General features: G+C 39.6%; 1 long non-coding RNA gene across 3 annotated transcripts; it reads left to right on the forward strand.

Moving 5' to 3' along the window:
* The first annotated feature begins 14,812 nt into the window (after window positions 1-14,812).
* On the forward strand, window positions 14,813-17,830 carry LOC113361948. Of its 3 annotated transcripts, none has more exons than XR_003365434.1 (7): window positions 14,837-14,867; window positions 15,085-15,125; window positions 15,284-15,349; window positions 15,892-15,971; window positions 16,415-16,575; window positions 17,088-17,155; window positions 17,702-17,830. It is a non-coding gene; the product is annotated as an uncharacterized LOC113361948 (long non-coding RNA). The 3 variants fall into 3 exon arrangements; XR_003365435.1 differs by having other exon boundaries at window positions 16,484-16,575; XR_003365433.1 differs by lacking the exon at window positions 15,284-15,349 and having other exon boundaries at window positions 14,813-14,867.
* Window positions 17,831-26,623: the final 8,793 nt, after the last annotated feature.

Here is a 26,623-nt window from a genome sequence, read left to right on the forward strand (position 1 = left end):
AGTTGTACTTGGAGCAGGCTAAGGTTGCGCAGCAATAGAGCGTAGAAGGGCAGAAATGTCATTTCAGGGAGAACACTATCTGAAGCACAGTCAAGGTTAAGGGGAAACTCTATTTGGAGGAGTTCTAAATACAGTCAAGCTTTTGCCAGATAGGGTGACCCTTATCTCAAGTGTTGGGTTGACTATATCCAGCCCCATTCCTACACCCTAAATCAGAAGATATATTCTCAATCATTTTCAGCACTCTTAAACTGAAAGAAAGATAAAGAACAGCAACCATGAATTCAGGGGCTGAAAACAGATCGAGAAGATTGAGATGGTGAATTGCTGGTGATGAAACGAAAATGGAAGGAATGATTATGCTGTAGAGATTCAGAGTGATGCTGTTGAATTTAGTTCGAAGTTATGAAAAAGAAAGGTTTGTTATGGATCTGAGATGGAGACGATGGTATGGGTAGTAGGAGAGATGAAATTGATGAAGCTTAGAAGGAAGAATTAGTGTTGGGTTTGTCTTTCTCATCGGAAATGAAGAAGAAGGTTGTTGTTCGATTCTGTTGATTGAGAAGATATAGAAACTAGGGTTTCTGGTTTGTTTGAAATAAAAGATGAGGTTTCCGAAATGAGGGTTTGCTGTTGAGTCAGAGAAGAACAAAGAAGAACAGAGTTTGATGATGCTGTCTTGGGTCTGCTATAATTTGGGGTCGAGTTATTCAGCTAAGAAAGAAGAATGGATCATATGACTGAATGTTGCCATGAACAAGGTGGTTATGATCTGCAAATGCTTGAGATTAAATGGGATTCGTCTTGATTTGTGGGTGATTGATGAGGCTTGAAACCAACACACTGTTGCAATTGATTGATTGCCATAGATGTATGCTTAGGACTCTTAACAGGAGAAGACCACAAAGACATGTTGCATCTACAAGGAGCAATGAAATGGAACTGGTACTTTGGTGTTTGCTAGGAAGTGCAGGTGCAGATATGAATTTGTGGTGTTGTTGTTGATTTGATATGAGATTCATGGGGTATGGATTGGATTCATCAATGCAAGAGATGATACAATGGTGTTGTTGAGTTGGAACAGGTACTGGCAATGCAGTTGCTGAGCTGCAATGAATTGTAATGAGATGCAGATGGAGCTGAAGTAATGCTTGTGTGCATTGAAGTATGACCTGAGTATAAGAGGGTCTGGTGCTGTTGAGAAATGGGTTACAAGAAGTGTTGGCCTGACAGGGGACTGGTGCAAATGAATTGAGGTAAACATGGAAGCTGAGAAGGGATAGCAGTGATGGCTGTGTAGAATGAGTCTTGCAACTGAATTGCAAGTAAATGAGCAAGGCAGGCTAGACTTAGAAGCTGATGGTGGTGCTGTGAAGAGATGATAATTGAGTTAATGGGTTTGTGGAGGATCTGTGTAGCAGATGGTTGAGTACAGTTTGATTGTGAAGTTGCAGTGGCAGTGGTGCAGGTGCAAGGTGCAGAGGTTGAAGTTGAGTTGTGTGTTGAAGTTATGATGCAGGCATGAATTTGAGCTGCAGAGTAATAGGCTGAGCTGTAATGGCAGATATAACATAGGTGGAGTTTGGCAGTTCTACGAGTTGTTGAAGAAGATGCAAAGAAATAGAGTTGGAGCTGATGGCAGAATTTGCAACATAGTTGTGTTATATTGGAACAACCATCAGGGTTGAGTGAGCCGCACCATGATGATGCAACAGTGGTTAGCCTGGCAAGATGGCCTGCAATGGCCTTGGACAAAACCTACTCAGCCCAGTTAGACCCTGACTCAGCTGACACATACATCTCACTCATATGACCTGGTTTGACTCGGTGGTTTGACCGAGTCGAATCATTGACCCGACTGAGTTGGACCATTGACCGAGCGGACTTTGCCGGTCACCTGAGCTGTTTTCCGGCGACCCTCCGGCCAACTTCCGGCGATTTTTTGGCAGAGTTTCTACATGGGTTTTTATGACTTTTGGGCCAAGCGGATTTTCATCTAATGGACTTTGGAGACTAAACCTAATTTTGGAAAGCAAGGACTATAAAAGGAAGACTCCTACAACTTTTGGGATAACATGTATTATTCTTGGAGCTTTGGAGATAACTACAACTAGGGTTTGCTTTCGTTTTATTTTTCATCTTCTTCAATTATTTTATGATTATGATTATGATGAACTCCATTATTATGAGTAAGTAAACTCAATTATTGGTTATGGGATAAAAGTTGATTTCTCAAGCATGTTATTTAAATCAATGAATTAGTTTTGTCTCAAAACTTTATTGTTTATGATTCATGGTTGATATTGTTTTATGATTTGAATGCTAGTTTGGTTGAGTCCGAAATTAATTAGATTAGTCTTCATCTCTATTGCTAGATTAGGATTTTCAATACGAAATAGTTGTTTATCCCTGATTCTAAGTAGCATAGTGCCATTATTAGTTGTACTGATACATCTTTTTAATTGCATATGAATCATAACCTTTGTTAAAACGAATTAGTGCTTTTACACGTTTGTTTGCATTGATTTGTCTTATTTCATAGAACTTATTGCTCTTAGGGAGTTAAACTTAATTGTGCTTTTACACTTTAAGTTGCTTTCTAGGTAGATTTCACAATGGTTGTATTATTTACCATCCGGAAGTGTCACTACATGGAACGGGGTGAAGAAACTCTTTCTAGAGAGGTATTTTCCCGCGTCAAAGGCTACTCAAATTCGCAAAGACATTTTTCGGATAAAGCAACACGTAGGAGAATCTTTGTATGAATGTTGGGAGCGATACAAGAGATTGGTGGCAAGCTGTCCACACCACCAATTTAGTGACGTGATGATAATACAATACTTCTACGAAGGTCTCCAATCAAGTGATAGATATCTTCTTGATGTAGCGGGTGGTGGTGCACTAGTGAACAAGACGGTGGCCCAAGCTACCGAGTTGATTGAAAGCATAGCTGCAAACTCGCAACAATTCTACACAAGAGGTGAACCAATGGTTAGGCGAGTGCATGAAGTTACGGAGTCATCATCACACCGTGATCAAAGGATGGATAACACAGAGCAAATGATGAAAAAGATGGCTGCGGTTATTTTACCTTCATATGGTGAAGAGTTGGAGCAAGCTAGTGCGGTCTTTCCAAATCAACAAAGACGGTATGATCCCTACTCCAACACTTACAATCCGGGATGGAGAGATCACCCCAACTTTAGCTATGCAAACAAGCAAGGCGCGGTTCAACAACCTACATTCAACCGTTCGGGTGGATTTCAACCACAACAACAACAATTCCATCCGCAACAACAACAATTTCAGCAACCACAACAATCGATGCAAAATCAAGGTTCCGATATCGATGCAAAGATTCAAACTTTTATGCAAGGCATTTCTACCATGTTTAAGGAAAGTCAACAAGAAACTAAGAGTGCTATCAAGGAGTTGCAGACTCAAATGAGCTCCATGGCGGTTGATATAAATAAATTGAAGGAAAAAAATAGTGGGAAACTTCCTTCTCAACCTATTAACCCAAAAGAGGGTGTCATTGCTATTACGTTGAGAAGTGGTACACAACTTGTGCAACCCGAAGTTACTGATTCGGGCAAGGTGGAAACACCAAAGGAACCTGTTTTGGAGGAGAAGAGTGATGATTCTCCCCAAACTTCTGAGGTACCTATTCCTAACTCTAAAACTCCGGTTTCTACTTATGTTTCTCCTTTACCTTTCCCTCGCAGATTTGCAAGTTCCAAGAAGGCGGAACTAGAAAAGGAGATTTTAGACGTTTTAAAGAAGATTCATGTGAACATACCACTCATTGATGCGATCAAGCAAGTTCCCAAGTATGCAAAAGTGTTGAAGGACTTGTGTACCAATAAGCGAAGGCTCAAAGATAATGAAGTGCTAAGTGTGGGGGAGAATGCTTCGGAAATCTTACAACCCAAACTCCCACTGAAATGTAAGGATCCCGGTAGCTTTGAAATTCCAGTCACAATTGGTAACACCACATTTAACAAGGCTATGTTGGATTTAGGTGCATCCGTTAATGTTATGCCTGCATCTATGTACAATTCACTTGAGTTAGGTCCTCTTAAAAAGGCTGGAATTGTATTGCAATTAGCCTATCGCTCTAATGTTTACCCAATGGGTATTGTTGAGGATGTTCTTGTGCAGGTTAATCAACTTGTATTTCCAGCTGAATTTTGCGTGTTAGAGATGAATGAAGGGTCACCGGACTCGTCTCTTCCATTGCTACTTGGGCGTCCCTTCATGAAAACGGCGAAAACCATTATTGATGTGGACAAGGGAACGCTAACTATGGAGTTTGATGGAGAAACAATACGTTTCAACATTTTCGAGACGATGAGATATCCTAGCGATGTCCACTCTTGTTTCTCCATTGATGTTATGGATACATTGGCACAACAAGTGTTTGAATTGAATGGTGATGATGCTTTGGAAACTGTTTTGACTACATTCATGGATAATGGTGTAGAGTGTGGTAATGAAGTCAAGGAAGCCTTTGGTGATCTTAATTCACTACAAGGATGCCCGGAAACTCATAATATCTCTTTTATTTCTTTACCATGCAGTGATGAAAAGATTGTACCTTCAATTGTTAAATCTCCAAAGTTAGAATTGAAACCTCTTCCCGATCACCTAAAGTACTTGTACTTGGGTGATAAGGAAGATTTACCTGTGATTGTTTCTAACAAGCTTAGTGAATTACAGGAGAAAAAACTTCTAAGGGTGCTAAGGAAGTACAAGACGGCCATAGGATGGACAATTGCCGATATCAAGAGTATAAGCCCTGCCGTATGTATGCACAAAATTCGTTTGGAGGACGATGCAAAGCCTACAAGGGATGCGCAACGTCGTTTGAACCCTCCCATGATGGAAGTTGTGAAAAAGGAGATACTAAAGCTTTTGGACGTGGGTGTTATCTACCCCATATCCGATAGCAAGTGGGTGAGACCGGTACAAGTAGTACCAAAGCAATCAGGTGTGACGGTGGTGGAGAATGATAAGAATGAACTTGTCCCAACTCGTGTGCAAACCGGTTGGAGGGTTTGTATAGATTACAGAAAATTGAATGCCACTACTAGAAAAGATCACTTTCCTTTACCTTTTATTGATCAAATGCTTGAACGTTTAGCTGGACACTCTTATTATTGCTTCCTTGATGGCTATTCAGGTTACAATCAGATTATGATAGCGCTGGAGGATCAAGAGAAAACCACTTTCACTTGTCCTTTCGGTAATTTTGCTTATAGAAGGATGTCTTTTGGCTTGTTCAATGCTCCAGCTACCTTTCAAAGGTGTATGGTAAGTATCTTCTCAGAATATGTTGAAAACATAATCGAAGTGTTTATGGATGGCTTTAGTGTCTTTGGTGATTCATTTGACCTTTGCTTGCAAAACTTGTCATTAATCCTTGAACGATGTGTTGAAACAAACCTTGTGCTAAATTGGGAGAAGTGCCATTTTATGGTAACTCATGGCATAGTTTTAGGCCATATAATATCTTCTAAAGGCTTGGAAGTCGATAAATCTAAGATTGAACTTATTCGTGCTCTAACCCCTCCCACTACGGTGAGGGAGATACGTTCTTTTCTTGGACACGCAGGTTTTTATCGTAGGTTCATCAATTTTTCCAAGATAGCATCACCACTTTGCAATTTATTGCAAAAATATGTGGTTTTTAACTTTGATGAAAAGTGTATGGAGGCATTCAATCGCTTGAAAGAGTTTTTGATTTCATCCCCTATCATTAAACCACCGGATTGGAGCAAGCCTTTTGAGCTCATGTGTGATGCAAGTGACTATGCGGTTGGTGCGGTGCTTGGGCAGCGTGTGGGGAAGATTCCTCATGCCATTTATTATGCTTCTAGAACGTTAAATGAGGCCCAACAAAACTATACAACCACTAAAAAATAGTTATTAGCTATTGTTTTTTCTTTAGAAAAGTTTCGCTCTTATCTAATTGGTACAAAAGTTGTTGTCTTTTCTGATCATGCAGCACTTAGGTACTTGCTAATGAAGAAAAAAGCGAAACCGGGGCTCATACGATGGATTTTACTCTTGGAAGAGTTTGATCAAAGACAAGAAAGGAATTGAGAACACCTTTGCGGATCACTTAAGCCGACTTGTGGTGGACAAGGAAGTTCTCCCATTGCGTGAAATCTTCCCGGATGAGAAACTATTCTCAATTGCCCTTGGAGAACCATGGTATGCGGATATTGTTACTTACTTAGTTTCTAAACAAATCTTAAAGGACTTGTCTCGTGCTGAGAGGGACAAACTTAAAAGGTTAGGTAATCAATACATATGGGATGATCCTTATTTGTGGAAACAAGGTAGTGACCAAGTATTACGTAGGTGCATTCTCGAATCTGAATTTAACTCTATATTGTCTTTTTGTCACTCTTATGCTTGCGGAGGACATTTTGGGAGTAAGAGAACCGCTCACAAGGTTCTTGAAAGTGGTTTCTATTGGCCAACCTTGTTTAAGGATGCACATAAATTTTGCATAACTTGTGATAGGTGCCAAAGAACAGGCAATCTAGGTGCTCGAAATCAAATGCCACAAACTTTTATTCAATTTATTGGAGTTTTTGATGCATGGGGTATTGATTTTATGGGTCCTTTTGTCAACTATCATGGAAATTTTTACATCTTACATGCTGTTGATTATGTGTCGAAATGGGTGGAAGCTAAGGCCACCCTAACTAATGATTCTAAAGTGGTTTCAGATTTTGTGCAAGCAAATATTTTTGCAAGGTTTGGAATTCCAAGGGCCATAATTAGCGATGGAAGTTCACACTTCAAAAACAGGTTCTTGCAAGGCTTGTTAAGGAAGTACAATGTGTCGCATAAGATTGCAACACCTTATCATCCACAAACGAATGGACAAGCCGAGGTTTCCAACCGAGAGGTGAAGTCCATACTTGAAAAGACGGTGAATCCAACCAGGAAGGATTGGAGCATGCGACTTAATGATGCTTTGTGGGCTTATAGAACCGCATACAAGACACCTATTGGGATGTCTCCTTTTAGGCTTGTGTATGGTAAACCTTGTCACTTACCCATGAAGATTGAGCATAAGGCGTTTTGGGCTATCAAGCAATGCAATATGGAGATGGATGAGGCTGGAAAGCAAAGGAAGTTACAACTCCAAGAGCTAGAGGAGCTTCGCAATGATGCATTTGAAAGTTCACGCATTTACAAAGAGAAAACTAAGGCATTTCATGATACTATGATTTCTAGAAAACAATTTTGTGTTGGATAGAAAGTACTTTTGTTTAATTCTCTCTTGCATTTATTTTCGGGTAAATTAAGGTCACGTTGGATTGGACCTTTTATTGTTACTAATGTGTTTTCTCATGGTGCAGTCGAAATCCGTAGTGTTTCTATAGGCAAGGAGTTTAAAGTTAATGGGCACCGGTTGAAACCATACTATGAGAACTTCTCTTCCGAAGTGGTGGAAGAAGTTAATTTTGTGGATGCACTCCCTCTGGAGGAGTCACAGAAAGCAAGGAGATTGTCGGGCTGACGACTTTAAACCAAGCGCTAAGTGGGAGGAAACCCATCGGTTTTGTATCTTTACCTTTATCTTTTTATTATTAAGTATTTTGGTCTTGTTTTTAGCTTTTTATTGTCGTGTATTTCCCACCTTAACTTACTTTGTATGATTCAATTTACATTGAGGACAATGTAAAGTTTAAGTGTGGGGGAGTGGTTAAGCTTTTGCTTTGTACCTTTTTCATGCAATTTTTTCAACTTTTTTGTAAATTAGTGAATGAGAAACTCCAACTTGTAGTTAGTTTAGAGTCACATAGTATACATGTCGCTAAGATTACATCGAGAATCTCATAATAGTGACTGAACTTAGAGATGACAGAGAACATGATCGGGTTTCTTACTTGTATAAGAGTTAAAGTTGGATTTAACCATCCCAGTGGAAAATGAGGTGCAGATTGAATTCGGTATTAGATTTGTGATCCCCTATAGTGGAGACTACCTATTTTTACATCATGTGAGGCACCGACCTTCAATTTTTGTACCTATCTAAATATGTGCTTTTAGAGTGTGTGTCACCGTACGTAAATTCCGGGTAGAATGGTGATCTACCCAACTTCACACCAATTTTCAGCACTATTTTGATCTCTTGAGTGCTACTTTTATCAATCATGAATGGTGACATCGAATTGCTAACTTACATACCACTTGTATTCTTGTTCGCAGTTAGCACCATCCACTTTATCTCTCTATACACCAACGGGTCCATAGAAACACCATCATCATCAACAAGAGGAGCATCACAAATTCGAAGGAAAGTTGAAAACGTTCAAGGTTTGCAAGCAACTATGTACAAATGAGAAGATTTCAGATTTGAATAAAGCAACAATACAAAGAGCATATTTCCGATTACAAGTTGAAGACTATTGTGCAAGAGTGAATATTATCAAGATGAGAATTCAAGAAGTTTATGATATCGAGGCATACAAGTTGTGAAAAATTGAGTGGTAAATTACTTACACCATGGCCTTTGTTTTGAAATTTTATTATTTTTATTTGTTAGTTTGTATTTTATTTTCTCTTGTCTAAAAAAAAAAAAAAAAGAAAAGACAAGAGAAAATTTATTAGGTTCAATTTGTTTTTGTTTTATGATTCAAAAAAAAAAAGAAAATCCATTTGTTTTATATTTTTGGTTTGTTTAGTTCATTTTTGATTTTGTATTTATTCAATAAAGCCAATGGAAGAAGAAATATCCATAATGAAGTTTCAAGCGACAAGGAATTTGAGGAAAGAATCATATTGTCAAGATTCTACGAGGTTCAAGAATTAACATCAAGTATTGAAGACCAAAGACGAAAATGAAGACAAGGATCAAAGACGTTTCTATGGATGCTGTGAGAGTGGTGCTAACTGCACGCCGAACGGATAACGAGGTAAGTAAGCATATTCCCACCTTCATTAAGTGGTTGATTTCCTTTCTAAGATATCGTCAGAAAAAAAAATGGTTTTCAAAATGATAAAAGATGTGGGTTTTTAAAACATTTCGGAGGGTTTTGACCTTCCTACCATTCAAAGTGTCGCAGGATTCTCTCTTCATTCGTACCTGGACACATGTGTGACCCATAAAGAGTTATTTATTGAGAGCAATACCATAAAACCCTTTCTTGTGAGGCAGAGTCGAGACTTTTGATCACTCCGAACCTGATTTTCTCTCGAGAAGGGATGTTTACTTCTCTCTCAACATTTAAGGATGAGATTGTGTTCATTTATGTGTCTAACTTCTTATTGCTAGTGTGCAGAATTTATATGTCTTCTTAGCGCGTTGGATGCTATTATTACGGAGAACTAGTAAGTTGGAAAAGTAGGTTTTGTAGGCAAACCTCTTGTAAACCTTCATGAGACTATAACTCGTCCACTAGGGACACCTAGGGGTTCAAAGGCTTGTTATTTATGCTAAAAGTGACCGTAGGCTCGACGAGACGGAGTTGTATGTATTTTTGTTTGATTTGCTCGAGGACTAGCAAAGTCTAAGTGTGGAGGAATCTGATAGGTGTCCAAAACACCTAATTTTATATCTAGTATTTATACTTTCTTTGCTATTTTTCTTGTGAATTATGTATCTTATATTTGCTTTTGAGTTATTAGGTACTCTGGAGTCATGCGGAGAAAAAGAAGAAGAAATCACCCAATTGGAGTAAAAGGGCAAAAGCGTCTGTTCATATGCAATTACTAGGCGAGTTGTACTTGGAGCAGGCTAAGGTTGCGCAGCAATGGAGCGTAGAAGGGCAGAAATGTCATTTCAGGCGAACACTATCCGAAGCCCAGTCAAGGTTAAGGGGCAACTCTATTTGGAGGAGTTCTAAATACAGTCAAGCTAAGGTTAAGGGGTTGCCAGATAGGGTGACCCTTATCTCAAGTGTTGGGGTGGCTATATCCAGCCCCATTCCTACACCCTAAATCAGAAGATATCTTCTCAATCATTTTCAGCACTCTTAAACTGAAAGAAAGAGGAAGAACAACAACCATGAATTCAGGGGATGAGAACAGATCGAGAAGATTGAGATGGTGAATTTCTGGTGATGAAACGGAAATGGAAGGAATGATTATGCTGTAGAGATTCAGAGTGATGCTGTTGAATTTAGTTCGAAGTTATGGAAAAGAAAGGTTTGTTATGGATCTGAGATGGAGACGATGGTATGGGTAGCAGGAGAGATGAAATTGATGAAGCTTGGAAGGAAGAATTAGTGTTGGGTTTGTCTTTCTCGTCGGTAATGAAGAAGAGGGTTGTTGTTCGATTCTGTTGATTGAGAAGATATAGAAACTAGGGTTTCTGGTTTGTTTGAAATAAAAGATGGGGTTTCTGAAATGAGGGTTTGCTGTTGAGTCAGAGAAGAACAAAGAAGAACAGAGTTTGATGATGCTGTCTTGGGTCTGCTATAATTTGGGGTCGAGTTATTCAGCTAAGAAAGAAGAATGGATCATATGACTGAATGTTGCCATGAACAAGGTGGTTATGAATCTGAAAATGCTTGAGATTAAATGGGATTCGTCTTGATTTGTGGGTGATTGATGAGGCTTGAAACCAACACACTGTTGCAATTGATTGATTGCCATATATGTATGCTTAGGACTCTTAACAGGAGAAGACCACAAAGACATGTTGCAGCTACAAGGAGCAATGAAATGGAACTGGTGCTTTGGTGTTTGCTAGGCAGTGCAGGTGCAGATATGAATTTGTGGTGTTGCTGTTGATTTGATATGAGAATCATGGGGTATGGATTGGATTCATTAATGCAAGAAATGATACAGTGGTGTTGTTAAGTTGGAACAGGTACTGGCAATGCAGTTGCTGAGCTGCAATGAATTGTAATGAGATGCATATGTAGTTGAAGTAATGCTTGTGTGCATTGAAGTATGACCTGAGTATAAGAGGGTCTGGTGATGTTGAGAAATGGGTTACAAGAAGTGTTGGCCTGACAGGGGACTGGTGCAGCTGAATTGGAATGAATTGAGGTAAGCATGGAAGCTGAGAAGGGATCGCAGTGATGGTTGTGCAGAATGAGTCTTGCAACTGAATTGCAAGTAAATGAGCAAGGCAGGCTAGACTTAGAAGCTGATGGTGGTGCTGTGAAGGGATGAGAATTGAGTTAATGGGTTTGTGGAGGATCTGTGTAGCAGATGGTTGAGTACAGTTTGATTGTGAAGTTGCAGTGGCAGTGGTGCAGGTGCAAGGTGCAGAGGTTGAAGTTGAGCTGTGTGTTGAAGTTATGATGCAGGCATGAATTTGAGCGCAGAGTAATAGGCTGAGCTGTAATGGCAGATAGAGCATAGGTGGAGTTTGGCAGTTCTACGAGTTGTTGAAGAAGATGCAAAGAAATAGAGTTGGAGCTGATGGAAGAATTTTCAACAGAGTTGTGTTATATTGGAACAGCCATCAGGGTTGAGTGAGTCGCACCATGATGACGCAACAGTGGTTAGCCTGGCAAGATGGCCTGCAATGGCCTTGGCCAAAACCTACTCAGCCCAGTTAGACCCTGACTCAGCTGACACATACATCTCACTCATATGACCTGGTTTGACTCGGTGGTTTGACCGATTCGAATCATTGACCCAACTGAGTTGGACCGTTGACCGGGCGGACTTTGCCGGTCACCTGAGCTGTTTTCCGGCGACCCTCCGGCCAACTTCCGGCGACTTTTTGGCAGAGTTTCTACACAGGTTTTTATGACTTTTGGGCCAAGCGGATTTCCATCTAATGGACTTTGGAGACTAGACCTAATTTTGGAAAGCAAGGACTATAAAAGGAAGGCTCCTACAACTTTTGGGATAACACGTATTATTCTTGGAGCTTTGGAGATAGCTACAATTAGGGTTTGCTTTCGTTTTATTTTTTATCTTCTTCAATTATTTTATGATTATGATTATGATGAACTCCATTATTATGAGTAACTAAACTCAATTATTGGTTATGGGATAAAAGTTGATTTCTCAAGCATGTTATTTAAATCAATGAATTAGTTTTGTCTCAAAACTTTATTGTTTATGATTCATGGTTGATATTGTTTTTTGATTTGAATGCTAGTTTGGTTGAGTCCGGAATCAATTAGATTAGTCTTCATCTCTATTGCTAGATTAGGATTTTCAATACGAAATAGTTGTTTATCCATGATTCTAAGTAGCATAGTGCCATTATTACTTGTAGTGATACATCTTTTTAATTGCATATGAATCATAACCTTTGTTAAAACGAATTAGTGCTTTTACACGTTTCTTTGCATTGATTGGTCTTATTTCATAGAACTTATTGCTCTTAGGGAGTTAAACTTAATTGTGCTTTTACACTTTAGGTTGCTTTCTAGTTTGATTTCACAATAGCATCTTTTAATGTTGTTTGTGATAAAATCGGGAAATAAACGGGATACTCTTGCGATCAAGATATCCTAGGACTTTTAGTAAATGAGAGATTAAAATTCCAATTCTAGTCATTGATGAAAATACATGTTTGTGAAAGATACTATCCCATGACCAATATCTTCTCCTTATTGATTATTCAATTATTTTATTGCTTTTAATTTACTTTCATTGCTTTGTTTATTTAGATAAAACAAACCCCCCCCCCCCCCCCCCCCTTGGTTACTAAGAAACTGAAAATTGATAACAAAAGCCTCTCTGTGGGAACGAACTCTTTCTTATCACGTACTATATTTATATCTAGTTGAGTGAGAAAGTGAATTATTTTTGACGCATACGACTGTGACCAACAAATCTTAAAAGACTTACAAAACCTATAAGAGTTAAGCACAAGGGTTCCACACACCATTTTAGATAACCAATATCAAAACCGAAACTACAAAGTAATTTTGTTTTGATATGTTACCAAGGAAATAATTGCCCAAAGAAAATTTCCCTAATAGTTTATGTAAGGACCCTCAAGCACGTCAACGTTATTTGACTAGTCAAGAGACGTATTAGCCGCTAATGATGTAATTAATTAAATATGAACATTAGTTAATAGAAATTTATGAAATAATAATTTGAACATGAGACTAATATCATTGGATAGATCTCGAAAAGTTAGGCGAAACTGACTACTCGAACGCGTCGATCGGATACCGGATGAAGAAGATACGAAGCTCGGAAGTTGGAATAGAAATTAATCAACGTGACCGTTGACCTTTCCGTTGACCGACGGATCTTGACCTCGTGTTGGTTGTTCACCGTTGACTTGACCGGACCAGGACTTAGTTTTAGTAAAAGGGTTGTCCCTTAGTTTAAAATTGTGTTAGGGTTAAATTAATATCTAATCACGGTTAGCTTAAATTAATTTAAGGATTATATTAGCTAATTAATAAGATTATGTAAACTAGCTATTTATATTTTTGAGTTCATCTTCTTTTGGATTCCAACAGGAGGTGTTAGTACAGAGGGAGTAGGAGGTGTTGTGGTTAGAATTTTTGTGTAGAAGAATTATATATATAGAAGTTGTTATAATCAGGTGACTCTTTTGAGTTAGCTTGTGAGAAATATTTAGGTGGATAAATTGAGTTGATGATGAGGTTTTGATGGAAGAGTCTTTGTGAGGGCTAGAGGGATGTTAGCTTGGTTTGAGAGTTTCTTAGACAGAACGAGAAGAAGAGAAGTGTTAGGAATTAGAGAAGAAATATGGTGTTCTAGCTTGATTAGTTTATGATGATTAATTAGTGGCGATGGAGTTGTTGATAATCAAAGATGATAAGGATGATGTTTTTGGTGATTATGAGGTCATTATTTAACCAAGGTAATTCATTTAAACCATTCCTAGTTTGTTTATAAAGAATTGGGTAGTATTTTGATATTGGAATTAGCTTAGAACCAATCAAACATTTATTCTTGATGATCATGATTTTGTGTTTATTGTATTTTCTTTATTTGTGATTTCTAGATATCCTATAGGTTGATATAATCATGGTTTATTGTTATGGATCTTATTAAGTAGATTTAGGAATCATTAGAAGCCAATTTTGTTTGATTTGGAGTTGAAATGAATGATTTATAGCAATTCTTGTGACTTTTATGAAATCTGGAAATTTCTTGTTGTTGCGGTGAGTAGGCATGTTCATGGTCATTTCTAGGCATCTTAGAAATGGAATTTGCTCCGGAGCAAAACTAGAAAGTTGTAGTAGAAGATGCTATCTTTTGTTAGAGCCAACAACTACTTCATTTGGATAAGAAACGAATAACTTAGAGACCTCCAAAGTTAGACCCTCGTGCTGTTTACAAGGTGTTAGAGGTTGAAGATGAAGTGGGTTTAGTGAGTTGACTCACCGAGTCAGGTGAGTCAGATTAGCTTAGTGAAAAATACTAGAACCCCCTACTGTATGGGTTCAATATATAGAAGCTCCACTAAATAGATCCTACACTATCAACTCCATTATTTCACATTTGCATATTTCTAGGCCCAGAATTTTTATTTTAAGGGCTTGATAATAAAGTGACATTTTCGTAATGACAGTATTACCCTTTTCTATATATACAAGCATAAAATCAGTAGATACACTTTCATTTCTCAATTTTCTTTCTCTCTCTTGCCCCTCTCTCTCGTCTGTAGAGAAAACCATTTCTAGGGTTTTCTCAGATTCATTTTTCACTTTTCGAATCAATTTGATTCAATAGAAATTTCGTAAAATCATTTGTCATTGAAGATCTGGAGATTCTGCTGATGATGTTTATGGATTTGTTAAACTTAGTTCGAACACCTCTGTTTTACGAAGAAGAAGATGATGTTTATGGATCTTTGACGATGATGTTCAATCAAATAATCGATTGAACTTAATAGATTTGATCTGCGTCTGGATTTTTCAGTTGATTCGAAGATGTGAAAGGTATTGATTCAAATTTATAGATCTGAATGATTTAAGATTTTTCAGTTGATTTGAAAAATTAATCAATTTATAGATCTGAATGATTCGATTCCAATTTATTTAACAACTGATCATCTATGTACGAACTCTCAATTGATTCTAGTTTGTTGTTTCAAATCTACTCCATGTAAGGTTTTCTGATTTGAAGTTGTCGTTTCTTTTAATTTCGGAAATCAAGAAGAATCATCACTGTTTCGGAAGAATAGCAACAGAATCAAGGTACGTTTTAATTTTTAGTTGTTGTTATTGTTTGTAATTTATCGATTCAATTTTAATTTCTTTCTCTATTTCAATTTTGATTCAGTTTTATCGCAAATTTGATTTCCTATGAAAACCAATCTTGATCTGTTTTTGATCATTTTTTTTTGTTCATTTAGATTAGGTGATTTTCAGTTGGATTGAAGAAAAATTAAGGAGTATGTGGATTCAATTTTATAAATCAGGTGTGTATAGATTTATTTAGGAGTATGATGTTTTCCTATGAGGTCAAAGACTGTTGGTTTTCAATTATGGTTGAAATTACTACAACAATGCTACTTACTGTCATTTTGCATCATGTGATTCATGGTTTGATTGTGAAACTGAGTTTTTGAGTTAATGATTTGAAGTTGATTGAATGGAAGCTTGAACCTGAAATCATACATGAAGTATTGCAGCCGAGCTTTTTTTCCTCACACTTCAGGTTTAGGTTTGATATGTGTAACTCTTAGTTACGTTAGGAGAATACATGTGTAACTCTTAGTTACAACAGAGAAATGCATATGTAACTGGTGATGTTGTTGTATTGTTGAGTGTTGAATCTACTTTGTTGAGTCTGTAACTCTGTAGCCACTCTTGAGATGAGGATATGCCTTTGTTATATACTTTTTGCAGTTAAGTTTTGATGGATATTATGCCGCCAAGGGTTCAGATGCGCATTGTGTGTTGCATATATGTTTTGATTTCCATTTGCAAGATTGATGAATATGTTTTATTCTGTTTACAGGTTAGAGATAGTATGTGGTTTTGCTGTAGTGGCCTTGTTGGAGCCAGATAAACAAGTTATGGTGCTAGGAGGCAATAAGGGTATATAACTTCCAGATGTGTAACTTCTAGTTACACAAGCTAAATAGATGTGTAATTTCTAGTTACACATGATAATTATATGTGTAACTTTTACTTACACATCTTGTTTGAATATGTAACTTCTGGTTTTAGTGATTGAATTGAAATGATTTGTGGTCTGTTTTGTACGTTGTTTTGTGTTTTCATTGGATTGTTGAGATTAGTTTTTGTAGAAGAGATTGGACAGTTTTGATTATTGAATTGTGAATTTTCAATTATAACCTGTAATGGTGTATGAGGACTTGCACTTGGAAGTGGTTTAGAATTGGCAATAGTTAGTGATTTCTGCTAAGCTTCATTGTTGTAGTAATTGATTTTATTGAACCTTTTATGTTGCAACTTCTAGTGTACTTGTCACTATGGTAATTAGAGTGACTGGTCATCATGTTGGTTGATTGTAGCAGGGATGTCACTAAAATTTCAGCTTGGCGTGAAGCATAATATCAGGTACATATTTTCTTAATCTTTTACAGCAATCACTCAAGGAATCAACGCTAGAGACATTAATAAGCTTCGAGATACAGGAATCTACACCTGCAATGGATTGACGATGCGTACCAAGAAGGTAAACCCCACTTTCTAATTTTGAATCTTGAGTTTTTGAGAATGTCGTGGTATTATCAAATTTTTAATTCATCTAATTGCAACTTTGATGGTTAGTATGAGAATAAATGCTAAATACCCACATGCGTAACTTCCAATCACACATTTCATATGCATGTGTAACTCCAAATTACACATGCCTTTTTATGTGTACTAGCTGATTATACATGCTTGTTTTAGTTTTAGGAGTGTTTAGTTAGTGAATTTCCTTTAGATTGGTAGATGTAATAGCAGCCTAATTATACTGTTTCATATTCATAGTTCGTATTTATGTATTGTTTCATATTCATAGTTCATGTATTTGTGTATTAAATTATACTGTTTTCACTCTTTGTGCAATATTCTTCTTAATAATTTGATGTAATTGATTGAAATCTAGTTTTGATTGACTATATGATTTTGTATAGAGGTTGTGGTCAGTCCATTAGCATATTATGTTTCTCTAACTAATGACTGAAATTGCATTTCTGACAGATTGTTGATTCCATTAGCTCTTTTTGGAGTTGATTTCACTGGTTAGAGGGGAAATTGCTGAGCGCCAGGTAACTTCATTTTTTTGTGTGTTATCTTCCTATAAATACATCAGTTTTGTGGAACGTTTATTATGAATACACGACACACTTGGAAAAATTAACTTTATCCATGCATACTCAGTTATCATTTCTTAGTGATTTTGCTTTTGATTGATCCAAAATACACTAAAGCTTGCAAGTTCATAATAAATGGCATATTCCATATGCAGGTGTAACTCCTAGTTACACTAGTCATTTGCATGTGTAATTGAAATTTACACAAGCCAGATGCATGTGTATCTCCTACTTACACATGCTATATGCATGTGTAACTCTCAGTTACACAAGTGATATGGTGCGTAACTGCTGAGTACACGTCATATTTTATTTAGAAGATGCATGTGTAACTCCCAGTTACACTACATAGAGTATGTGTAACTCCTAACTACACTTGCTTAGATAAGTCATTAAGTGTGTTTCTATGATCTTTGTTGTTCACCTTGTAATTGTTCTATAGTTTTGCTTCTATGGATTTTTTTCATCCAACCTAACTCGTGGATGTTTATTTTGTTGCAGATACGTAAGCATTTTGGAATCGAGGAAGATAAGAAGGGAAAATGACATTTTTATTTGAAGATCTCGTAGCTTATTTCTAGGATTTCATTTTACGTATTTCGTATTTTAGCTTGTTTACTGTGTTCAACAACAATTGATAAATAGAGAAGTTTTTGTAAATGGAATTATTGTTTCAATTACTGAATATAGGTGTGTAACTTCTAGATACACATTTATTATGGATGTGTAACTTCAAAATACACATGAGTTACACATGCCATATGCCCATGTTAACTGTTTCGTGACGTATGAATGTGTAACTATTGCGTACACATGCCATACGGATGTGTAACTTCTAGTTACACATTCCATATGGATGTGTTGGGAGATGGTGGTGGTGGGAGGCGGAGGTCGGCGGCGGTTGGCGGTTGGAGGTGGTGGTCGGAGGTGTTTTGACGGTGGTAGTCGGAGGTGGTTGTCGGAGGTGGTTGGTGGTGGCCCAGGTGGTTGGAACATCATCACATAATATTTAAATAATTTGGGGCCTAGATTTAAATTTTATTTAATTATGGGCTTGAAAATATATAAAAGGGTATGAATGTCTTTTAATAACTCCGGGCCTAGATTTAAACTTCTTTTAATTAAGGGCCTCATATTATGGGTTATCTATGGGTTGGGCCTGAGCCTAATTTTCCCATTAGCTTATTCATGAGTCAGATAGAGTCAGACCTGTTCGGGTCCAAACCAGGTCATGACCCGACCCGATGGGTCAGTTTTGGTTTAGCAGGCCAGGTTAACGGGTTAGGCCCAATGGGCTTGTGCTTAGGGCCAGAAACCTTGTTTAGTGTTTTTGGACCACTTATGTTCCGAATTAGCTTTCGGTTCTTTCTGTAAAGTTGTAGGTTTTTCGAGGGATTTCCGATGGTACCCAATTTAACCCTATTTGGATAAGTAGATATTGTTTTATTCTAAAATTACTTCTTACCAGGTTATAGAACTAGTAATAGAATTAGAGCTATTAGTTATTTCACTTAGCCTATAACTAGAGACTTGTATGCTATTATGTTATGAACCTTGTATGAGCCTTTTGGATAATCTCTTAGAGTGCTTGTGTGATTAACAGTTAGTCGTTATTAACAACGATCAATTCAAACGACGAACCAGTGGATTTATGGATCTCAAGGCATGCGAGGCTTGTCATCAGAAGAGGTTGGAATCGATAATAAATTATCATGTATTTATTATTATTTTATAAATCTATCTTTTGTGAAATCCATGCATATCTTTGTTACTATATGATAGTGTATGCATGTATTATTTGTGTGCAATACAAACTAGTTTTCTTTTACATTTTGGGATGGTCTTGGATTTTTAGAAACAACTATTATCTTTGTTTTGGGAGTATTTAATTATTTTCGAAAATGTGATTCTTTCCATTGACTGGAAAGTGGTTACAATCTTTATTTGTTGTTAGCATGAAAGGGAGAAGTTTTTCCTTTTGATTGGTGTGAGATGTGTGCTCCCAAATGTTATATCTAGGGCTGCACAACGGTTAGGGTGGGTAGGATATGGCCTATACCCGCCACCCTACCCGTTTATTGGCGGTTAAGAAAATCTTTACCCGTCACCCTACCCGCCAAATAGTGGATAGGGTATGATACGGGTAAAAAACTGGCGGGTAGGGTAGGGTTGGCGGGTATGGGTAGGGTATGTGCACCCCTAGTAGGAATTGCTCGAAGACCAGTAGGGTAGGATAATTTCGAGCTTTACCCGCCACCCTACCCGCCAAATAGTGGATAAGGTAGGATACGGTTAAAAAACTGGCGGGTAGGGTAGGGTTGGCGGGTATGGGTAGGGTATGTGCACCCCTAGTTATATTTATTTATTGCAAACCTAGATATGCCTCGTTGGTCTGAATATTACATAGGTCTGGTTTTAATTTGGCCATTATATTTTCTCTATTTCTGTACGGGGGCAACGCATGTCTCATACATGAATGTTTACTGTTCTTTTAAAATACTTTCAAAAACTATTGTATTATGTTTTGGTGTTTAGATAAAGTGATGTTGAGAATCTTATATAAGATTGTTGGATTTACGCGGTGTATATGGCTCTGCACTGTGTAATTACTTTGGTCGGATATAATGTTGTTACCATTTGTTTCATTTGAATACTTGCTTTGTAGAGTGCGCGTAGAATAAGGTACTGGTAAGGTACATATCGTTTATGACTTGAGGATGGAAACCTCATGGGATCTTTAATGATCATTGAAAAATCCGCAACAGTCATGCCTTGCTACTCCGAAGGAAGACGTCGCTCAACTACTATTTATGTTGTGAATGTGTGCCGGTTTATTGGTTGGTAGAACTTTACAATTTCAGTATTACTATTATTTTAATGTGATTTATATGTTTTCCATGTTTTATCGGTTTTCAGTAAAACCTGCATTGTTTTTAAATCATTCTAGTGATTACTTGAAAGTTAGTTGTTATTTCTACGGGGCACCCCTTTTAGGGATGATGTGCCCACCCATTCACACTTTCAGTTTCAGAGACAAATAAAGTTGTGCACGTGGCGATGAAAGCTTTTAGGAGTTGGTTTCGTTAGTTGGTTAGCTTCCGCTATGTTTATAATTGGTGTTTATATTCTTTTTTTGCACGTGCGTTCCTCCGCACACAAGGTTGATCTGATGGAGATAGGCCTAGGAGATTCCTCATTCCCGATGTTAACAATTTCGAGCTCATCAGTTGTGGAGTTGGTGCCATCTTGAAGATGTCGTGGAGCATCTAGCACTTCTCCTTGTGGCTCGTCGTTGTTGTACCATTCTGTTGGGCTGAGAGACTGGGTAACAGTCTCCCATGCTAATTGCTAATGGTGGCGTCGGTACACGGTTTTCCCTTTCTGGTCATGGATTGCCACAAAAGTTCATTCTCTCTTAGTGTGAGCATGGGTCGCGGCTTCACATGATGAGGAATAACTGAGACGCCTTGTCAGCAAGGATGCATCATGGAGCTTAGCCTTCAATGATGCAAGTCGGTCCTCCTCCTGGATTGACGCCCACGTGGGGAGTGGGATGCAATTAGCTTTGTCTGATCCTCCCCGCGGAGCTTCTCTTGGTTCAAACAATTCCACTCCACATATTGGTGCGTAAGGAGACAATGATGCAGGAATACGAATGACTTCTTTAATCAGCATAGTATTCAGGCACTGGTGATACGTCGAGGGGACGATCCTATTTTCATGAAGCCATGGTCTTCCCAGTATCATATGGTAGTCCAGCTCCTTTTCTGTGGCTTCGAATTTTACCTTTGATTAGACTAGCCCTACAGATAAATTCAAATTGACATACCCGTACGTGTTGGTTTGGTTTCCTTCATAGTCTTTCATCGTGGTAGGATTTCGCACGATCTTGTTTGGGAGAACCTTGGCCGTCCTGAGTGTCTTGAGAGTAATCACATTCGAAGACGCTCCTGTGTCGATGAGGGCCCTCTTGAACTCTGAATCCTTGATGCGTGCAGTAACGTGTAGGGCCCGGTTGTGACCTTCTTCCGCCATCATGTCTTCTTCTGTAAATGTAACATTATTCACAGACATCTCTGGTGTTTTCGAGGCTTCTAGACGCAAAGGAGTTAAATGCACGTCCAGGGCTATCTAGTTGATCGCAGCAAACGTCTCCGCCCGCTGATTCTTCGAGAGGTGTAAAAGTTTGCATAAACTTTCCACTAGAGAAGCCACTTCCTGATCCACCGGCCTCTGGTTCATATTTAAACTATTGACTTGAGGAGGATCGTTGCGAGGATCAGTCCCCAGTGTAGAAGTCTCCGTGACAGGAGAACCGCTCATATCAGATGTCATCTTAATGAGGAGATCGAGTATGCCGTTTATTGCTTCTTTGATCAGGTCCATGTTCTTCGTGTGAATCTCCTGTACCCGTGCTAACTCGATCTATGTTGGGATTCTTCCGGTCACACCATCAGATATACCGTTAGGAAGAGGGGTATCTTCATTGGAGGAACTTAGAACGGGATTTGAAGCCGTTGGGGAAGTCCTAAGACCAACCATTTTGAAATCAGCCAAATGGGATTGGGTATTGAATAAATTGACTTCACAACCGAGAGATTAATCTCCCACTGTGGTCGCCAATTGTTTATGGGTGAAAACTATTTCTACTGGTTTTGGTAATTTTGGGTGTGTGTCGATGAGAAACGAATCTAAACCCTAAACAAATGCACTTCATGGGAGTGCTTTTGATTCGAGAGATCAATCTATACAATTATGGACTAAACCAAGAGATGGTCGTTCCAGACTTGCTTCGGTCACAAAGTGAAGGAGATGGGGTTGATATTAGGGAGGGAAGCGAATAAGGTGTTGAGATTGTGAAGGTGTTGGTTGTTTATGACTTGTATCAGAATATCGAATTGGCTTGCAATAATGTAAGCTATCAGTTTTGGGTGTTTTTTGGATACTGATGACAACACTTGGTTTTCTCTGTGTTGTTTGGAAACAGGTGAAGGACCTATTTATACAAGTCATGGAGCACAACCCTCATCTCTCGTAGGAAGTGGAGGAGGGGAAGTGATGGAGTAGTGGGGTCGTGTATGAGTGGTGATTGACACGATCACACCTTTGCCCACTTCCCTCATCACTGTTAACCGTCCACCTTTTCCTAACACATTCTCGTAATGGCGCGTTGCACGATGTAAACCGCTAGACCAATACCCCAGTAAGTATCCCCCAGTTTGTGACATGCTTGAGGTCTCGAATGAGTGGATCGTGGGACCCACTGCAGGAAATAGCATATGGTGCTAAGTTAAATAACTAAGTTATTTAAGAAATTGATATTCATGAAATATCGTGTATGCTCGATGCATGTAATGCATCGAAAACAATCAATATGTATGAAGCATTGATGTTTTAAAGCTTAACCGAATAATTCGCGAATTAAGCGTCTTAAAATAGCATCACGTCCAACCATCTTTGAGTGATCGTTTGGAGGCCGCATGGGCGACCATCCCCTGGTCAATCACTCCTTGTGGAAGAGTGGCAGACGGTGATCATCGAGGTGCTTCATTAGTCGCCTAACTTTTAACCTAGGCTGTCCGACCAAGGTGACAAAGTTGGACGGACGAGATGGTTTACGTCATACATTTGCGACCGTTGATGGGATTTTAGGGTTTTTAAGAGGTGCGCAAGCATACCTCTTTGGATTGATCGAACTCAAGCATGGGCGTTAATTTTGGTGGGACCGACCGGGCATGCGTGTATACGGCCTACCGGCGAGCATGTCTACGCCTCTCGGTTTCACAGAGATTCGATCTAGGCCGCTCAATTTGACCGGCAAAGATGAGTGGTGGTGATCGATTTGCGACGGAAATCCATTGCCGCAAAGGATTGAAGCCGCGTGGCATGCCACCTTCGGGAGTGCGTTTCGAGGCGCTTGGACGTAGTTCGCCTAGGATGGTCTGTCACACGCACAGGTGGGCCCGCGGTGATCACGTCAACATCCTTGGGACCTCTTGAGTCTATATCTACACCCTCCGTTTAGGCTGGCGAAGATGGATGGAAGCGATCGAACTACGACAGATATGCATTGCCGCAAACTCTAATTAGGGTTTTTAAATAGTCACGCACGCGTGACTTTGGCCAAAAGGTTTGGCGAGCTGTGCTTCTCCTTTGGAGAGACTGATCGTGTGGGGCCCACGTTGGGCTGACGGTGAACATGTGTGCACCTTCTTGATGGTCCTAGGCGCGATCTAAGCCATCCAAATATACTGGCTAAGTTGGATGGGTGTGATCGTTTTAAGACGCTAGTGGAATTTCCGCGACCCTTTAAAGCATCACGCCAGCCATGTTTCGAGCAAGCGTTCATTTCTCCATGGCTTTCCGTGAGAAAATCGAGGGTAGATGAGGAGTGTGTCCGCCAACGTGTGCGTTAGCGCTTCTTTGATCATTCTCGGGACGATCTAAGCCGTCCAACCAGGCTGGCGAAGTTGGACGGTTGTGACATTTTTAAGACTGACTTGATCAGTCTCGCTCGTTCGAGCCTTTACCAAAACAACATGGCCACCCTATTTTTGGGGTTGGCGTTCGGCGGGCGTTGGGAGTATAGCGTGGTGTTCGACCGGCTAGGGCATAAGCGGGTCCGCCGGTGGTTGTCACGGTGATCGCTTGCTCCTGCTAGGGTTCGTCTAAGCTGGTTAAATCATGCGGTAAACTTGCATGGCCATGATCGTTTCTGAGAATGAGACGGACAGTCCAGATTTACCTTAGGAAATTAAATATGCTCGATCGGTAATATAAGCACGCCGATACGAGATTCTCTTCGTTAGAGAATGGCGTATCATGTACGGTTATTTCGTGCATACCTCACTATTGACACTTGGAGATTCATGTTACTCTGCTGAGAGTAACACTCAGTCATCATGCCGCACCAATAATGAGAGTTCTACTGAGAACAGCACAGGAAATACTAGGAAAATCATGCATTAATTCATAATGCTATAAATTCACAGAATATTTGGGATTTTTGCTACATGCACCATTCTGGGTGAATTTTTTATATTTATTGAATTGCTTCAAATAAATAAAGCGAGAGGTTTTCTGCGCTCATCGCTTATCAAATGGCTTTATCCGTTGCAGGATGTCAGCACACGGCTTTATCCTTTGCAGGATGTCAGCACGTTAAATTTGGTTTTACAATTTTAGCCCTGAACTAAAATCCACTATCAACAGGGTGAAAACTGTTTCTACTGGTTTTGGTAAATTTGGGTGTGTGTGGATGAGAAACAAATCTAAACCCTAAAACAAATGCACTGCACGGGAGTGCTTTTTGATTCGAGAGATCAATCTATACAATTATGGCCTAAACCAAGAAATGGTCGTTCCAGACTTGCTTCGATCACAAAGTGAAGGAGATGGGTTTGATCTTAGGGAGGGAAGCAAGGAAGGTGTTGAGATTGTGAAGGTGTTGGTTGTTTATGACTTGTATCAGAATGATGAACTGGCTTGCACAATGAAAGCTATCAGTTCTGGGTGTTTTCTGGATACTGTGACAACACTTGATTTCTCTGTGTTGTTTGAAAATAGGTTGAAGAACCTATTTATACAAGTCATTTGAGCGCAATCCTCATCTCGTAGGAAGTGAATGAAGTTGAGTGATGGAGTAGTGGGGTCGTGTAGGGGATTGTCACACGATCACGCCTTTGCCCACTTCCATCATCATCGATAACCGTCCATGCCTCCTGACACATTCTCGTAATGGGCGCGTTGCACGCCGCACGCTGTAAACCGCCAGACCAATATCCCAGTAAGTATCCCCAGTTTGTGACATGTTTGATGTATCGAATGAGTGAGTTAGGTCGTGGGACCCTCCGCAGGAAATAGCATAAGGTGTTATTAGGTTAAACAACTGAATTATTTAAGGATTTGATATTCATGAAATATTGTGTATGCTCGATGCATGTAATGCATCGCTTTAAAGAAAGAATCTCAAAACAATCTATATGCATAAAGCATCGTTGTTTTAAAGCTTGATTGAATAAGTCGCGGATTAAGCGTCTAAAAATGGAAGCATGTCCAACCATCTCGAGTGATCGTCTGGAAGCCTCATGGGCGGGCCACCATCTGGTCGATCACTCCCTGTGACAGAGTGGCGGACGGTGATCATTGAGGCGCTTCATTGATCGCCTAATTTTTAATCCAAGCCGTCCGACCAAGCTGGCAAAGTTGGACGGACGAGATGATTTACGACACATATTTGCTGTCGTTGATGGATTTTTAGGGTTTTTTAGAGTTTCGCAACATCCCCTTTTTAGCTTGACCGAATCTAAGCATGGGCGTTAATTTTGGTGGGTCCGACCAGGTATGCGTGGAGATGGTCCGCCGGCGTGCATGCCTACACCTCTCGGTTCCACAAAGATTCAATCTAGGCCACTCAATTTGACTGGCAAAGATGAGTGGTCGTGATCGATTTGCGACAGAAATATATTGCCGCAAAGGTTTAAAAGCCATGTGGCATGCCACCTTTGGGCGTGCGTTTCGAGGCGTCGGGTCCTAATCTGTATAGGCTGGCCAGTCACACGCAAAGGTGGGCCCACGGTGATCACGTTGGCATCCTTGGAACCTCTTGAGTCTATATCTACACCCTCAGTTTAGGCTGGCGAAGATAGATGGTTACGGTCGAACTACGACAGATGTACATTGCCGGAAACCCTAATTAGGGTTTTGAAACAGTTATGTGCACGTGACTTTGGCCAAGCAGTTTGGCACGCCGTGATCCTCCTTTTGAGAGATCGATCACGTGGGGTCCATGTTGGACTGACGGTGAACGTATGTGCACCTTCTTGATGGTTCTAAATGTGATCTAAGCCATCCAAATAGGCTGGCTAAGTTGGATGGTTGTGATCGATTTAAGACACTAGTGGAATTCCGCGACCCTTAGAAGCATCACGCCTACCATGATTTGAGAAATCGTTTCATTGCTCCATGGCCTCGCCGTGAGAAAACTGATCGGGTGAAGGAGAAGTGGGACCGCCAACGTGTGCTTTAGCGCTTCCCCGATCATTCATGGGATGATCTAATCCGTCCAACCAGGCTAGCGAAGTTGGACGGTTGCGATGACTTTAAGACTGCCCTGAACAGTCTTTCCCGTTCGAGCCTCTCCCAAAACAGAGCGGGCACTCAACTTCGGGTTGGCGTTTGATGACGCTGGGGGAGTATGGTGATTGTTCGACCGTCTAGGGCATAAGTGGGCATGTCGGCGGTCATCACAACAATTGCCTATTTTGTCAGGGTTTGGCTAGGCTTGTTAAATTGTGCGGCCAACTTGCGTGGCCACGATCGTTTCTGAGACTGATATGGATAGTCCATATTTTCCTTAAGGAAATTAAATACGTTCGATCGAGCTCTCTTTAATCAAAAGCGCGTCGATTCGAAATTCTCTTT

The sequence above is a fragment of the Papaver somniferum genome, chromosome 3, assembly GCF_003573695.1.
Source record: "Papaver somniferum cultivar HN1 chromosome 3, ASM357369v1, whole genome shotgun sequence".
In the NCBI taxonomy this organism is placed as follows: Eukaryota; Viridiplantae; Streptophyta; class Magnoliopsida; order Ranunculales; family Papaveraceae; genus Papaver; species Papaver somniferum.